Genomic DNA, 17,657 nt, shown 5'->3' on the forward strand with positions numbered 1-17,657 from the left:
ATATTTTTTAAGACTGATGTTGACAATGATGAATGCTTAGTGGCACGTGTCCACTGATCGGACATTATTTATCAATATTTCATCCACTGCCTGCAGACGATCCAGTTGATCATTGAGTACAATTAATTGAAGGCACTTAAGGCAAATGATGATTTAACATTTGGGTTGCTTTAAACAGGGCGCAGTAGATTTAAGACAGTGGGAAGTTGGTAGCGGTTTTCACTTTTTAAAGCCTTTGCACTCCCCGCACACTATCCGCACGCTACACCTTCTACATAAATAATTAATTCATTGAATTATAAAGGCAGTCAGAGAGCAAAAAAAAAGAAAATGCTTCATGTGTACAGATGGGCTGCAAAGTGTATACCGTCTCTCATCCAGCACCGCGAGTGTAGGCCTGCTCGATAAAGGTATTCAACAAAACCTTCCTGGGCCCGTAGATCTATGCGCCGTCCCACGGGTCAACGAAGAAGAGTCTTTGGAAAAATTAATTCAGCGCTACAGGGAAGCCGCGTTCGACCCCAGAGCCCGTCTCCTCTGTGGCGATAAACCTTAAACCGGGAGAACCCAACATGTGAAAAAAGCATTACTGGCGGAGTTATTTATTTATTTTTTTACAAAGAGCGATCTCTCATTAAAACGGATTGCCTAAAGCTGGAATAATGAACGGAGGGAAGAGTTGCGCATTATATTCAATGCTTTTGGAGAGAACGGTTCAAATGAGGAAAAAAAAAGGCCCTGCATTTTTACTTATAAGACTAGGTATGAACTGTAGAAACATTTAAAAACCCAGATAACACACAACACAGTGCAACACAACAGGGCACAACATACCATGTAAAATAGCAATTAATGGGCAGTGAGTTCTGTAAACTGCACGTCTCAGCTTTAAGGGGTATGTGAATAAATACTGATTATTTTATTATATTTTAATGAATCTATACCATTCTATTTCGCTTTCTCAGGGGGAATTTTGACAGTTTTCATTTTACAAACTCGTCTACTCTTCCAAACTGGTTTTCATATAGCATGCAAGTTAAATATAGTACCTTGTTTTTCAGCTCAACATCAATTTAATAGGATTGATGGTGGCGACTATGTCCAATATATTGGGCCTGTTGCTCAGATCTTCATGACACAGCAGAATCAGAATCCTCAGCAGCCCACCTGTTGAGTTTGATATTCAGCATGTACTATTTCATCTAAAGCAGTTAGATACATGCGGTGAGGTCCATAATGTTTGGAACAAAAACATGCTTGTCTTGATTTGGCTCTGCACTCCACAATGTTAGATTTGTAATAAAACAACACACATGTGGTTAATGTATGCATTCTGAACATCTATTCAAGGGTATTGTTACACATTTTAGTTTCATAATGTAGAAATTACAGCACTTTTTTATACATAGCCCCCCATTTCAGGGCACCATGATATTTGAGATATATTATTGTTATATAAATGAAAGTAGTCATTTTTTGAACTTTGTCGCATGTTCTTTGCAGGAAATGGCTGCTTGAAGTCTGCGACCCATAGACATCACCAGGTGCTGACCGTCGTCTCTGGTGATGCTTTGCCAGTCCTGTACTGCAGCCATCTTTGGCTCTTCCTTGTTTCGGAGGTCAGTTGCCTTACGTTTTCTCTTCAGCATATATAACGCATGTTCAATTGGATTCAGATCGAGTGAACTTTCAAGAACAGTCAAGAATTTTCCCGTTTTTGGCTTCTTTGTTGATTTAGCAGTGTGTTTTGGCTCATTGTCATGCTGCAAGATGAAGCACCATCCAGTGAGTTTGGAGGTATTTGCTTGAACTTAAACAGATAAGATGCTGCTGTACTCATCTTCATCTCAAATGTTATGGAGCTCACTGTACATAGTTATTTCAACTAAATTGCAGGCTACACAATAGGAATACAGAGCAAAGAAAGGAAAAAGAAAACAGGTAAACCTGGTGTTGTATGGCTCTATAGGGGTAGGTCTTCTAACTGCAAGAGCCCAGATCTGCTATATAATTCTTCATGAATAAGTGCCCACTACAACCTTCCTTCCCTACAGTCCAGTTTTCTGGACAGAGTTGTGACAGTTCTGAAGTACAGTCTAAGGTGTAGAAAAGAGTGCTGTATCAAAATGAAAAATTGATGAGCAGAGTCAAAAAGTTGAATCGGAAGCTCTTGACTGGATTATGACTAGAAAAATGAATGAGGTCACAGTTAAAGCATTAAAACAACCCTCTTTTGTACTATCTTTTAAGGCAGGAAATGGGTGGTGCGGCAAGAATCCTTGAAACCATGAATTGTGAGACTGAATAGCAAGGAGTTCTCTGTGTTAGTGGCAAATCACTTGCACTATAATAAACACATTAAAGTAGGAGTGTAGGCCCGTGAACTAAAGTTTCATTGGAATGTTGAGGGAAATGTGTCCAGAATCAATAACTGAGTGTATACAAGTTTCTCTCAATTTCTGTTTCAGGGTTGCATATTTGGCACACTGCAGACTAGGATTCATAAGCACACCCTGTTCTGGCCAACATCCTCACAAGAAAATAAAGAATAAATAAATGACCTGATAGAAGGGGAATTGTAGAAATTAGAGGGCAAGGATTGAGATGACTTTACAAGAGCCTTGCTTTGTGGGAATGCCGGCTCTGAAATTTTGGACCAACAGTGGCATGTTGGGAATAGAGCAGAACGCGTTTGCTGACAGCCCTGATCAACATTATTTTCCTCCCCAGACATTTGATCCATTGCAGCAACATTTGGGTGATTCTCAGAGTCAATTACGCCAAGAAAACCAAAAGGGCTTGATCTGCCACACAGAATGCTAAATCCCCTCATCGACATGTCAAACAGCGTCAGGATTAAAATGGCTGAATACTCCTGTCATCAACTCCGTTTCTGCAAAATACATGAAAGCGACATCACATAAATGCACATTGGTATAAATAATTAGGGAAATAAAATTTGGTGCAGAAAAGGCTATGTTTTTTTCTCTGCTGTGATAATAAATAAAGAACACGCGATTTATAGTCCAATTTCCACTCCTGGTGCAATTCACTGACAGTGGGAGGATCAGGCAGGTAACTTTCAAAGTCTTTCAAGCCAATCTCATATAATCTATAGGGCGCCGGTGCAAACCGATCCAGAGTGAGACTCAGGGACCTCTTGGTAAGATAAAGTTTAATCAAACTATCAAACTCTCATTAGACAACAAGACATAAACTACCATAAAATCATGAATTTGGCTCTAACTGTTGACTAAACATGTGCAGCTTTACAATTCTTCTGGAAGCAGGAAGCCATTGGGAGCAACAATGTCCTTGGTTACCTTGGTTTCATGAACTGACAGGTATTTTTATGATTTTTTTCTGCTCCACTGAATCGCAGCCCCAGACAAATTTAGATTTATTTGTGGCTTTGGGATTTTACTGTGCCTGCACAGAGTCCTTTGGCATGTTGTTTGGAAGCCTGTCAAGAATGAGAGAGTAGAAGAAAGTAAGTGCAAAACACAGATGGAGAGAGAGAGAGAGAGAGAGAGAGAGAGAGAGAGAGAGCAGATTGAAATGTGGACTCCTTCACCAGATACAAGTAACCTGAACTAGGGACACTTGTGTAATTTGTAAAGTAGATGTTAAAAAATGATGCCATACAAGTTCTACCTATCTGAAAGGTTTGACTGCATTGTCCGAACTTGTCAGCATAGATCAGGGTTAGATTCAAGTTAAATTGAACATAACAAGATCATTCCTGGTTAAATTTATATCACAGAAAAATCCATGCATTTAAATGCATTGCAAGCTGTGAAAACTGGTATGAAGAAGATACGCACAGTCAATATTTCTATCTTTATTAAATCAAATCTGGAAACATATGCAGTGCATATCTATAGGGATTGGATCGTTGGATGGGGGACTGGATTGTACTTGAAAAAAATGCAATCAGAGGATGATAAACAATGTATGGAAGAAAACAATAAAAACAAACATGGAAACCATCAGTGTCTTGTCTTTGAGCCAGAAGCTGAAAAAATATGTCTGGAATGTGACTTTAGTTGATGGAGGGCTTTGGCTTTGGTTTTTTAAATTAGATACACATAAGAAGATTTTATCCAAAAATAGGTTATGGAAGATGCAGCCCACCAAAGAATTTAGAGAATTCACTAAAATTTTTAAATCCTAATTTGCTGATAGGCCTCTTAAAGTATGCAAAACTTACAGTCTTCCATACCAAACTTCATTTCAGTTTTCAGTTCCCATTTCCGGTGCATTTTTAATGCATTGACAGTACGGCAAGAGCCTTTTAATACCCTTTCCAAGATCCCTCCAGTTGCCAAATTAATAAATGAAATAATATGGTTTTAATGGAAATGCGTTGATCAAGGCTGGGCACGACATCAATTATGAATAAAGCAACCGTTTTTAAAAAATTCATCTCTGCAAACTGCTTTATAGCCAATGTCTTTAGTGGATGTGTGATGATAATTCAGGAAGCATTACGGCTGGGCAGTGGAAATATTACACGCGATTAACATGCTCGTGCTTGATTTAGTGATGGGAGGTCCTTGCTAATGGCTCCAGTGATTGGCAAACAATGTAGCGGAAATCGCTGCTGACATCCAAATCCAAGAGATCTTCATGTGTGGCACCATAATCAAACACTAGGCCAATGTAATCTGTCACTGCGCTATAGCAGATAGTAAATATTAAACCTTCAGATCCATTGCTTTATCATACCCTTGATGATAGCGAATGAAATATCACAGTGGTGTTTTTTATGCCTCTGAGTACTTTGGGCACAGCTGGATGCATTAACGCTTAAGCAGGCATTAACAAGAGCAATATAGCGAGTCACTGTCCCATCCAATCAGGGCTGCAAGACATAGCCGCTCAGCTAGTCAGTTCGTGTAGGATTTTGATGTGACTGACACTCATGCCAATTAAACTTAAAATGAGTATGATCTGACACTATAGGAGCTTGCTTTCAATTATGTAAATGGAAATTGAAAATGAAATGTGTCTGACATCGATGGTCGCCAGTTACTAAGGCTCTCTGAGCTCTGGTTCATGGTCTCTGTATGTTCATATACCGCACAGTAGCGTAGTACGTGTTAACACAATAGCCGCATCAATCAGAGATTGCCAGCATCTCTTATGTAAAATAAAATGTAGAAAACAGATGTATTTAATGTTTTAATGTCAAAATTTCCTTCAAGCACAGAAAGAGAGGTTATATGATTGAAGCAGGAGTGGTGTGATCTCAGCTCTGTCTTCTATATTAAAAAGGATGAATTACCACCCTGGGAGGAGATCAGTAAAGAAATGTAAAGGTTACTTGCTTGATGTTGTTCTTCAGTATTAAGGACGAATTGCATTGCGGTAATATTTAATGTGCAGGTACATTACAGTCCTGACTCAAAGCAAAGATTTAAGATTGTACTTGGATTCAAAAAAAGAATAAATTATATTAGTTTAGACACCTGTGTCAAAAGTAATTTTTTTTTTTGTTTAGACTCTACTGACCAATAGCCCTGATAAGAATATTATTCTAATATGATTCTAAAATTATAACTGTATTACATGCCATTATTTACTTGACTGAAAGTCACCCCAGTCCAATGTGAGTGTTCATGTCTTGCAAATTATAATTTTACATGGCATAATAATTTACAGACATTCAGGCTGAACACATTTCTCAAGTTTACAGTAGCACACCGCACATGGAAACTGGCATCTCTCTGGAAAGCCCAATTTCCCTGCCTCCCCTTCAGACTGAAGGAGAGGCATCTGCTCTATTTACACCCATTTCCCAAATACACAGGGCGCATGCACTCACAGATACCGCAGGTATTCACAAGAGCAGACCATTCAGCCCGTGTAGGCTCTTTGTTCTTCTAAATAAAAAGAGCATCTAGCACTGCATTGAGCCTGAACCTGAAAACTGAAAAGGTCCCTGTTATGAAATGCTTTCTATGCCCGTGCCAACTGTGGCTGGCATGCCCAGAAGGCGCACATGGTACGCTGTAGCACCAACCTGGGAAGGGAGGGTTGAAAAGGAGCAGCGCTTGGCGACACGTGCCCGTCGGCAATCTCACAAATTGGCAGAGGACACCGCAGCAATAAGAGAGGCATGCGACTAGTTATCCCTTCCAAACTGAGAGAAAATGGCAGAAATCCGGGTTAGAATTAGGTTAAAACAAACAAAAAAAATGGTTTATCCTCACAGGTGACAGAATCCATAAAAATTTTCATGACACACAACATCGAGAGGGCAGGCTCAGTTTGCGCGAAGCTGAACATGATTACAGCAATCTGCTCACAGTCGGTTGATTTAAAGCAGACTGGGGTAGCGATTTATTTTTCCAAAACAACAACAACAACTGAAGCAGTTTCAAAAGTCTATGCAGCCGCATGAAAAATGAATAATTCTGTTTTTTTCCCTCCTTGAAACCAGTCATTCATCAGTTTGAGGTAAATCAAACTATGGGTTAATTTGTGCCTGGAAATTTATGGAGCAGCTGAATGGAGACGAAGGCAGAACTGCCAGGCTGACAGCCGTGCTGACAGATACAAGCGTCTAAGTGTCTCCCACTAAAATATATGGGCTCTCTGGGGTTTTTCCATTCAAGCGCAGTCTTCTAATGAGTCCTAATGGAAGCGGAGCCTTGGTGCTCACTGCCACACAAGAAAACATCATAGAAAAAATGAAATAAGAGAAAAGAAGCCGTTGACATCCACGCATTTTCTATGATTAGTGTCACACAGGTCCTAATACTCTCGTTTCACAGAAGCCGATGGAAAACACACGGTTCATGGTTTTTGACACAGAGCGCATTGGAAGTTAGCTGATGTCAAGATTAGGGCCAACAGCTATGCATGACTTTTGAAATGAACAGGGAATTAAGCTGCCTCTGGATGTTTATTGCAGTAACAACTGGAACACAAGACCTTTGTTATCTAGTACCACATATCTGGTGTCACTGAATGAGAAGATAAATAATGGCAGAAAGGCAATACTTACAGTATAAATCTTTACTGCAAACCCCCTGTGTGCGAATTAATCAATCATAAGGCTCTGAGATGGGAATATTGGGCTCTTCCTACTGTCTTCTTCAAATATTTTTTACTCTATCATGATTATTCATATGGCCTTAGTGTATATTTTAAACATTTACTTCTGACTATGGGCATTTTTATTTATTGCTTAACTATACTGGATGTTACATATAAAATAATAATCTTTTTTTTGGGATGCTGAGTTTGAAATGAGAAAGTTCATGGTATATTATTCATGATAGGATGGGGAACATTATATAATCCTGTTATTCACACATTGATATCATAAACAGGAATATGTGATCATGTCCTCATGCAGGATGTTTATACATCCACCTAAAGAGGAGGTTTGATTATGTTAAGGTTATCAAGCATTTTTTTGGAACTTCATTGTATGTTGGGCCATATTTATTCTTGCTGCAATGTGTTTTGTTGCTGACTTTATAGAACAGTATCTGTTACTGTAAATGGCTGAAATTAATCGCATGAAACTGACTTGGGAGAAATGTAACATTTGTTTTGTTTTTGAGAGGTAAGGTTGAAATTTGAGGTTGGCACAAGTTAAAGATCGTAATACGTTAGACTTATCAAAATATGTCACACAATTCTGCATAATAACAATGTGTATACGCAATAATTATTATTTAATGTATTATTATATATTTTATTATTTATTTTTAAACACTGGCTGTGGATATAATGGTTTTGCCTAGCTTGCATTACAATACATTGTGGTCAACCTCATGTAACCATGTTCATGGTGAGCCAGTCTTTAATTCTTCATAGAAAGAAAGAGACAGAAATGGCTTCAGTTCAACAAATGAATCACAGGCATAGCCCCTGGAAGCAGAGTGTGATTACTGTGATGAATGTTGCGAACTGCATACATTTTCAGGACTTCAGTGACAAATTCTTCATTTTCCGGCCAGCCATAGGATGTCAAGGACTGCTGGTACCAGGAGTAAATGTAATAAGTACATCATTTAGGCTACAGACATCATAACCACGGCAGACGGTACAGTTAGAGGCTGGCTGCTCAGTAGGGCCACAGTTCCTCTTCATTTTTCACTAGCTCCTAATTGTCTTCTGTTATTGCCGGTGATGATGCGCAAAGAAAAAAACTGATGATCATGCAAAACAAAACTTTTATAAATTTTTTATTCAAGTCACTGGTTGTGATTGGTTAAAGTGTGCTCTTGAATGAACATTAACTAGTGCTATTACCTAATTATCCTCACTAAAATATTTGGTTTACTTTGATTATTTTGAAAGAACATGATTGTGTAATACCATGTTGCTCAAATCATGTGTTACTACTTATCCAGACTGAAATGCAGTTGGCAACGTTTAAAGCTAAATATCTGTCTGCGTTCTAACGGATGCATAGCTTATGATAATGCCAGACAAACAATACATTTTACATACAGTATAAAGTTGTCATATATGAATTATTGATTATATTTTAAGAATGATTACCATTCAGTAGTTGATATACAGCCAAACTGCCTTCAACATGCCCTATCGCATCTGATGTTGGGCAAACACATGGATGAGGGTCAAATCCACCATCGAGCCTTTGGAGACACACCAAATGCTTGGTAACACTTCCCGGTATCCACCCTGCTAATTTGCCTTGAAAGCCCCTCTGGAATAATGATGGTGATTTCAGCACACACTGGTGCTGTCAGACCAGCCCTGCATACCTGGCTGTTTCTGAAAAGAGAAGGTCAAATAAGGAGAAAAGATTGATTACTGTAATTTGGAGTGATGTCCTCAGGCAACGGGCTTTTACTCCCAGCAGCTAAATCCACCAAGACTCCAAAAGCACATCCAAACTTCATTGCTTTCTCAATTTGCTTGCCTCTGTAGCTGTATTCATTAAAATGTTTCTACGGTGCTTATCATCTCTGGACTGATGGTTGAATGTAATGAACAGAATCCCCGAATGAGTCACATTGCACTTTACAAGCACAATATGGCCTTGGGTGGTTAAATTTAAAATCCCTGCATCAATGCCTCTCTAAATATTTAAAACAAAATATTTTGATCTTCTATAAGGGTGAAAAGTACTACTACTACTACTACTACTACTACTTAATTTTGAATACCCTCTTTTTACAATGCACATGCAATTCAGTCTGATTCCTGATATTATTTGACACAATTTTCCCTAAAGACCATAATGACTCGGAAAAATAAATTTCGATGTAGGAAAGCAATAAATGTTCCATGCGTCCATCCACATACATAATAGGACGAGAGCTTTCAACTGCAGCCAGTCAGTTTATAAATGGTGCAATTTTCTTTTGTTTATGTTCATTCTAGTCCTTACTGTCTACTTAACTCTGTGTAGGAAAGCAAAGGGGCTGTCTGAGGTAAGCATATGCACCATGCCCCCTCCATTTGCAGTAATATTCTTTTCAATGGTAGGAATCCAGCTCTTATTCAATTCGCTTTTATTTAAAGCCTGAAATCAATTAACAGTTGGTTTGCTAGATAATTATACCTGGCCATTAAATATTAATTTATTATTAATTTCCTATTCACATTTTCTTTCTTTCTTTTCTTAAAGCTGAATGAGCATTGAGTTTTGTCAGAGAACTCTTGCTGCAGCCGACCATTGGTTGGCCTCAGCAACTACATGTTCTCATACTCAACCAATCACATGCACACATCACCAATGGAGAACCTTTTTTAACACCAGAAAGTTTTTTACTACCTTCTACCGCCAAGCCTGATGGCCAGTGGTGCCAGGCTGATCCAGCATTACTGCATCGATTTCTGCACCCACAGCGACTTAATTTCATAAAGATTATGAAACCATACTTTGCAAAACTCTTTTCTTGAAACAGAGGACATAACTGTATCATCATTTTTATTTCCAAACTATAGTTTTGTTCTGTGGGCTAAGAGAAAATGTGTTAAGGTATATTACAGGCACTAAAATGTGCAAAACACATTTAAGGCAAAACACAAAATGAAAAAAGTAGTTCGCAAAGTAACTTCAGTCATAATTAATTCAGCTCGCTTCTCCTTTCCCGTAATCTCACTAAATGGAGTGCGCTTTTACATACAGTGCCATGAAAAAGTATTTGTATCCTCTGTTATTGCCTTAGAAATGCTCTGTAGCCCATTCCAGACTGATATAGTATCTCATAGCTTCCAGAATTACATTTGATCGTGAAATAGTGTGCTTGTAGAAACTTTGTAGTGACTGCTCCACTCTAATGGTCAGATTCAATATGAGAAAGGTTTAGATTGAAGAGGCCTGGCTGCAATCAAGTCTGGCTATTGTCAATCATTTAGTCTAACTATTTTCAACCTAATTATCAATTAAATTTGGTTAATTGGTTGATTGGGTAACTCTTATTAATCATTTAAATAATTTAATTTAAATAGTAATTTTGTCTAAAATTGTCTAAGATTACATTTAATCTAAAGATCTGAAACCATTCAGTGTGACAAGTGTGCAATGACAGAGGAAAGCAGGAGGCGGGCCGGTGCTTATTCTCAGCGCTGTTCAAACTGTCTGTATCTTCTACAGTCATCAGTTCTACAGGGAACGCACAGCTTTGGTTGTTTGTGTGAACACGGACCGCACACAAATCGATCGCATTTCACACAGTTTCCATAGCCAAAATCACAGTTTCAGGGAAAATCTGAAAGTATGTCAGAGGCATTATCTCCGCGGAGTTATAAACCATTCTATGACTACAATGCCCACAGTTATTGATCCCGCACTGAAGTCAATCATCAAAGTAAATCATCTTCATCAAACAATGAATTGCAATGAATTAATTCTGCATGATTATATTTGCTAAATTAGTTTTCATAGTGCTTGATCAGGCAATTCACATCAAAGCAGTTTCTGAATAGTGCCAGAGGAGAGAGAAACCCATTCACTGGGTACCAGCACCTGCTACCTATTGTCAGGTAGGGGGTTTTTGTGGGGGGAAAAAATGGCACAAATTGCCTGTATTTCTTTAATTAGTCGATTTTTTAGAATTCTAAAAAATGCAGTTACTTTAAGCCTAAATATTTAGGAAAAGCCTTGGAAGGAGGAGGGTACTGCATTTGCTGTGTTTGGTGTAATTTAAATTTTAAAGTCCAAACGTCCAATGGTGTCGGGTCTGGCGTTTCTTGTGTTAAACTGACAGTCGTCACCAGTGCTGCTCTTTGCGTGCTTTGCTTGCTGTTGCTCACAGAATTACGCTCACCCTCCACCACCCCAGTTTCCACCTGTTGTTTAGATCTGCTTCTAGATACTGGGGAGGAGGGGGGTTGTTGATATTTCTCCTGTTTAGTAGGAGAGATGTATCGTATTCCCTATGTAATAGGTTACTGCATGCTGGTGCATGCACATAAGTACCTAAAGCAGATCAATTCAGTGACAAACCAAAATAATTACAATGCGTATTCATTCGTATTTTTAATCTAAGAACATGAGTTGTCCTGACTGAAATCTGTATTTCCTCTTCAAGGTTCACACATTGTATTTCTGTTCATATACATCTCAAAAAAAAAATGTTTTATTTTTGTGTAATTCACATAATTCATTGGTTCTTGGTAATAGCAAAGAGCTGTGTTTGAGTTTTCTAATAACCCACAATTAATTATGTGTCTATGCATTGTAGACATGCTGGGCTAATGCTGAGAACATTGAACTTTCATATGGATCTTGTGTCAATGTTTAATAGAAAAGAGAAATAAATGCAAATTAAAATGTCAGCCCACAAAAGGTCCACATATTCCCCATTGGAAGACAGAGAGGCCAGTGTCATGGGGTCTGCCTCAGCACATAGACACAAGCCTGCAAACAGTTACTGGTTATTTCTGAAGTAAATACAGAGATTGTTCAAACAAGATTCACTATATGACCAAAAGTATCTGGACACTCTTTGGTCTGGGGCTGTTTTTCATGGTTTGGGCTAGGCCCCTTAGTTCCAGTGAAAGCAACTCTTAATGCCACAGCAAACAATCACATTCTGTGCTTCCCCAATGGTTTGGGGGAAGCCCTTTCCTGTTTCAGCATGACAATACCCCCAGGCACACAGCAAGGTCCATAAGGAAATGGTTTTGTCGAGAAAGGTGTGGAAGAACTTGACTGGTCTGCACAGAGTCCTGACCTGAACCCCATCCAACACCTTTGGGATCAATTGGAAAGTCAAGTGCGAGCCAGGCCTAATTGCCCAACTAGTGCCCAACCTCACTAATGCTCTTCTGGCTGAATGGACGCAAATCCCTGCACCAATGCTCTAGCATCTACTATAAAGCCTTCCCAGAAGAGTGGAGCTTGTTATAGCAGCAAAGGGTGGACCACTCCATTTTGATGCCCATAATTTTAGATGGGATGTTGGATGTCAGGTGTCTACATACTTTTGGCCATCTGGTATAGATGTATGCCCACTAGCTTGTTTGTTTTATAAAATTCTGTATCTACAATATAGAAATGCTTTGCCACTACCAGGCAAAAAAAAAAGTGGTCCTCCATCCTGAATAGAGTCCTGATTTGGCATAATTTGGCTGGAAGTCGTCTGCAGCAGGTGTAATTGAGGGCCACTCAGGGTGGGGCATCTTTAGTTGGCTGGATATTCCTTTTTTATCAGTGCATATCAAAATTCATAGAGTCCTATGACCCAGTGCTTTGGTGCGCAGGATGTGAAATGAAATACCAAGTGAATGGAACAGTACAGGTTAACAAAGATAACTGCCTACTCCGAATTAGGGAAACAGAAAGAATAGACTGTTGTAGCTGACATTACAAATGGTCCATTCTGTAAATACCTTTTTCATAAAGGAGAAAAGTCTTTTTTTAAAAGTAGAGTGCATGTTTTAAGAAAAACAAATTGTCACATTCAGATAAATTCGCTCGGTGAATACCTTTCTGTTTGACCGTATCACAGACAAAAAAGATTTTGACATTGATTTTTGAAAGACAAAATCCTATTTCTCTTTTTTAATCATAGCAAATACCAATACAATATAGAAAGACTGAACTGACTGAAATACATCAATTTGGCATTCAATAGCAAGGTTTTTTGTTGTTTTTTCCAGACTATGAAAATTACGTTAACATCTTCAGAGAGAAGCGTCTTGTTTGTCTGCACACCTCACCTGTGAAGTACGAGTGTTTGATAATGGCTGAAACACTCGATGACACAACCGCATTAATTTTCTGTAGCTTCAAGCAAATCACCTCCTTCAGTCTCCGCGGTGCTCCAGAGAATTGGATGTCATCAACAGCCATTCAGCGTCTGTAGAGGTGCGAACGCAGGACTGATTCACAATTGCACCGTTTTCGCAGCCTCCCCCAAAATCCCCACTGATCGCGCTCGAGCAAACAAACCCCGCCCAATGGAAAGGCGGACGGGCGCAGGAGCGTCCGGGAGCAGACAGACGCGGCTGATTTCTTGCCTTTATTTTGGGAGGCCTTAACGTTTTGACAGATTGTGACGCTTGTCCCCGGAATGTGGAGCACGCTTTCATCTAAACTGTGACACCATTATGCGCATACCGGAGGCCTCGGAGAGCCAGCGCAGATACACAGGCCGCCGCCTCCTAATCCCCGGGAACGACGGAAAGCGGTCGTGCACCTGCGACTCTAATGAGAGACGCTTACACCGCTCGGAGATCCTGATCAATTGCGCTGGAGGAGGGGGAAGGAAAGCGGGGGGAGGTGGGGGGGGTTGCGGGGAATGATAGTCCTTTGCTGTTCGGATGTCTTATTTTCAGCTTCCAGGGGTCTTTAATAGGAAGAGGGAGCGAGCAGGCAGCCCGGAATGCTTTAAGGATGAGGAGGCTGAGGATATGAGCTCTGGGCTCACAGTGAAATTGGAATGCTTAAATGGCAGCCTTTTCATTCTCGAGTATAACAAGACCCTGGAGCGAAGACGTCCCCAAGATACTTCCAACGACATGTTTTTTTTAAACTGATTTTCCCCCGTCGGTTTTTTTTTTTTCTTCATTTTGAGTGTCTAGTGCTATTTGCGGGCCTGTCCTGTTGCCGTAGCGTCCCCTGTCTGTTTTGGGGAGAGCGGAGCGACAGGCCCCGTGTAATCATTCGCCACTGCCTCTTTTCACTCTGTGGTCCTGCTGCTGACCTGCTTAGTCATTTCACTTGAGGGGTAGATCTTCAGCTGTCATCTCCAGGCAGAATCCAGCCACCTGATTGGGGAGGTCCTGCTGACCCCTCTGCCTGTCCTGCAGTAATCCTGGCCTCAGTCAATGCTGGCACAGTCGGGATTTGATTCCTGGCCACAATGCAGGTCACTGCACCAGTGACAGGGGCCTCAGCCAGAGGTGCTGGCTGGGAGGATCTGACATCATTCGTCTTGAGCATTTCAAAAATATAACTGGCTCATCTGGCAAGGCACCACGTCGGTCCGAATCATTCCTGCAAAATAGCTAATCTGTTGATTTCTCACGTTTTCACTTACCTGTGTACAGCTGACAATGACGGATTTGCGCTCGTGTGGTTTCAGCCAAAGCACATACATCAGACCATTCCTACAGTGAGCAGCCTCTCACATCTAATTTGACTTCGCGATAGACAAATACAAAAGGATGAGGAGAACGCGGCAAGCGCGAGTGTAGCCATGCAGGATACAGGTCCAAAACAATTATATTACGGGTACAGAGGCCTTTGCGAACCCGCCCCCCCCCCCCCCCCCGTTCGAAAGCCTTCCATAATCTGCCTCACACAGAGGTTCTGTGGTCCCCTTCCACCGCGCTGATAAGAAGGGGTGTAAAATGGGGAGCGCGTGGGAAGATTTCCAGATTGCACTACTGTCTTCGCTGGACACGCGTGGGCGGAGCGGTGTTCGCCGGTTGTGCCGGAGACGCGCGGGGGACAGCGGTGTTCATCGCCGAAGCCTCTTTGCATTTTGATGGTCTGAATAGCGCGTGCTCGCACTCATTTCCCGTCCATGCAGGATGCCTTCCCATTGTCACGTTTGCCTGGCGCTCGCTAACTTCTCCTACAGCGCACCTCGCTGTAATTTGCAGATGAATTGAGTTCGCCCCCTTTCAGGTTAGGCTGAAAATTGTTTCACCCTTCTTTGATGGGCATACAGCAGGCCAGCCTGCACCTGCTAACTGGGAGGTGGGCTCATAGAACATATTAGCATCGTCCCCCCAGTTGGTTGTTACACAGGCACACACACACACACACACACACACACACACACACACACACACACATCATTTTCAGGAGCGACTCTAAATCTGCAATTTTATCAAAGTAGGCCTTGGCTTAATGTGCATAAATCATCTGCTGTGAATGATGTTTAGCAATGAGGATTCCTGTTTGGAGAAGGAGTCAGGGCATCTGCAGGGGCAGGAAGGGTTTGGGAATGATGAGAGAATGAAGAATTCTCTGTGCCATTGTTAGACTGATAAGGTCAGGGGGGCATGTAGGAGGTGGCTTTATCTCCCTGAGTCTGCGGTGTGTGTCTTTGTTGGAACATTTCTGGCAAAAGCAGCTCCATCATTAAGGCTGAGATCAAGTGGAAAGCAAACACATATTCATGTCAGCACAAAAAAGAAAGAAAGAAAAAGACTTCCAACTACTGTACCTAACTGGGAGCGTGTGCAGATAATGAGATTATATAAACTTTTTTTAATAGAAAATTAAAAGGGCCTTAAAATAAAATCTGCATTTATTTATTTATTTATTCATTTATTTTTTTAAATTATTCACTCTTTGACTGTACAGATACTTAATTCCTTTACTGTTCTGACTGTATTAAGTATTTAGGGTGCTGTGTATAAGGACAGGACGTGTATAAAGAAAGACATGCAATGCAATGCTTCAGCCAAGGTTTAAACACATTTGCGGTTGGGCTTATCTCAACTCCAAAATACTACTGTCTTTAATTACTGACCACTTACAGAGTAACCATTCACCTTAGCATCAGCTGGCACTGGAGCAAGCAGGTTATCACATCAAAATTGTCCTGCAGTGAAATTCCGGCACTAACAAATGCTTGTTGCTATTTACACACTACATATGATGCAGTCATTTAAAAATGCAAGCACCTGAAAATATTAATGATCAAAATGTTTTTTATTTTTATTTTTTCCTGTTGAAACCAATTGCGCACACACAGTTTACGTCCTTTCAGGAATTGCACAAAGGAATATTATGAAGTAGCTGTATGTTGCACAGTGTTTAATGTATTTGCTGAGCACAGAACATATCTCTGCAAATTAAAGGGCAGTGGTTACACACATGCATAACAAGACAGTGATACATAGATACATAACACTGGACAATGCAAGCAATTTGTCTGCCTGTTAAACTTATTGCAGCAATTTATTCAAAATAATTTTTGTATGCTGGCTCATCATATTGAAGGTCATCCACTGCGGGTAAATTTAAAAGAAAAAAACATGAAACTCAATTAAATTAACCTACACACACCTTGAGATGTTTGTAATTATTTAGGAAATTGGAATAGGATACATATATGTTCTTGTTAAATCCCCCTGGAAGTCAACAGTGTATGGGTAAGAGGAAATCTTATGCAAAAACTAGGTACTCTACAGGCTCCCTAGGAATGCCCTGGGGCTGGAAAGAGAATTCATAGGAATCTGCATTATCGTATTCGAGCAGCATTCTGATCTTTACACCGTTTTTAGGCCGCATATATCAAAATCAGAAGTTGGGGGCTGACCTCAGGGGCTTGTGGGCTTTAATTGCATAAGTTGTGGACTGCTGTTGTGCCCATGAGCAAGGTCATCTGTCTCAATGCCAAAAATAAAAGCAATAACAAAAATAAAATAAAATAATAATATGAACACTATTTTACAACTAAATATTTATCTTCAGTGTTCATGTAATGTGGGAAAACATGTTTCCTTTTTAAAAAAAAAAAATCATAATAAAGAAACTATCTTGTAAATGATAAGTGCATAAATAAATAACTAAAACATATCTAAATAATAATACTATTGTGTTCAATTGAAGATCAATTTTATTTTGACATTAAGCATTCATGCACAGAGCAACTAAGTAACATACCAGTCTCCTATAAAATCATATAAATCTACCATTTTGCACACAAATATTACAGTTTAGCAACTTCATGCTCATGGTGGTCACTGAACAAAAAGGTCTGGTTGTAATAGAAACAATTACAACAACAAACAATGCAAACTACATGTTCCTGAATGTACTGTAAGGTCTTTTGTCTAAGACACAGGGGTACACTGGATTAGATCCAGACGAGACAAGTGAATTAGTCATACTGCTTATGCATCTGTAAAAACATATGAAGAAAGGACTCTGGAAGCACTCCTGGAAACTGACTGCTTGGACCACTCCTTCTCAGCTCTGCTTTTGCCAGCTTGTCAATCTGCACAAAATGTGTGTACATAATAGAAACGAGAGAACAAATAAAGGACATTTTCTGTAGGCTCAACTGCTAATTCATTTTTGCATTTCTCTTGGCAGAAAACTTTTACTTTATAAATTCCCATGAACTGGAAAGGCTTTCTCCTTAAAAAAAAACTCAAGGAGCTTTAACTGTCTGGATTCTGTAGAACTCTCTGGAAATTAAACCACAAATAACATGTCCCACATGCTGGCCTCCATACATCAGTTACCAGTG

General features: G+C 40.0%; 1 long non-coding RNA gene across 2 annotated transcripts in view; it reads left to right on the forward strand.

The window, feature by feature from the left end:
* The window catches only part of LOC118234156, a 39,567-nt gene extending 36,327 nt beyond the window's left edge, over positions 1-3,240 (forward strand). The window contains exons 3-4 of one of the 2 annotated variants that reach the window (XR_004766631.1): positions 1,504-1,619; positions 2,469-3,240. This is a non-coding gene — a long non-coding RNA (uncharacterized LOC118234156). The remainder of the gene's footprint in view (positions 1-1,503; positions 1,620-2,468) is intronic. The other variant, XR_004766632.1, reaches the window with a different exon arrangement.
* Positions 3,241-17,657: the final 14,417 nt, after the last annotated feature.

Source organism: Anguilla anguilla, chromosome 8, assembly GCF_013347855.1.
Source record: "Anguilla anguilla isolate fAngAng1 chromosome 8, fAngAng1.pri, whole genome shotgun sequence".
NCBI lineage: Eukaryota > Metazoa > Chordata > Actinopteri > Anguilliformes > Anguillidae > Anguilla > Anguilla anguilla.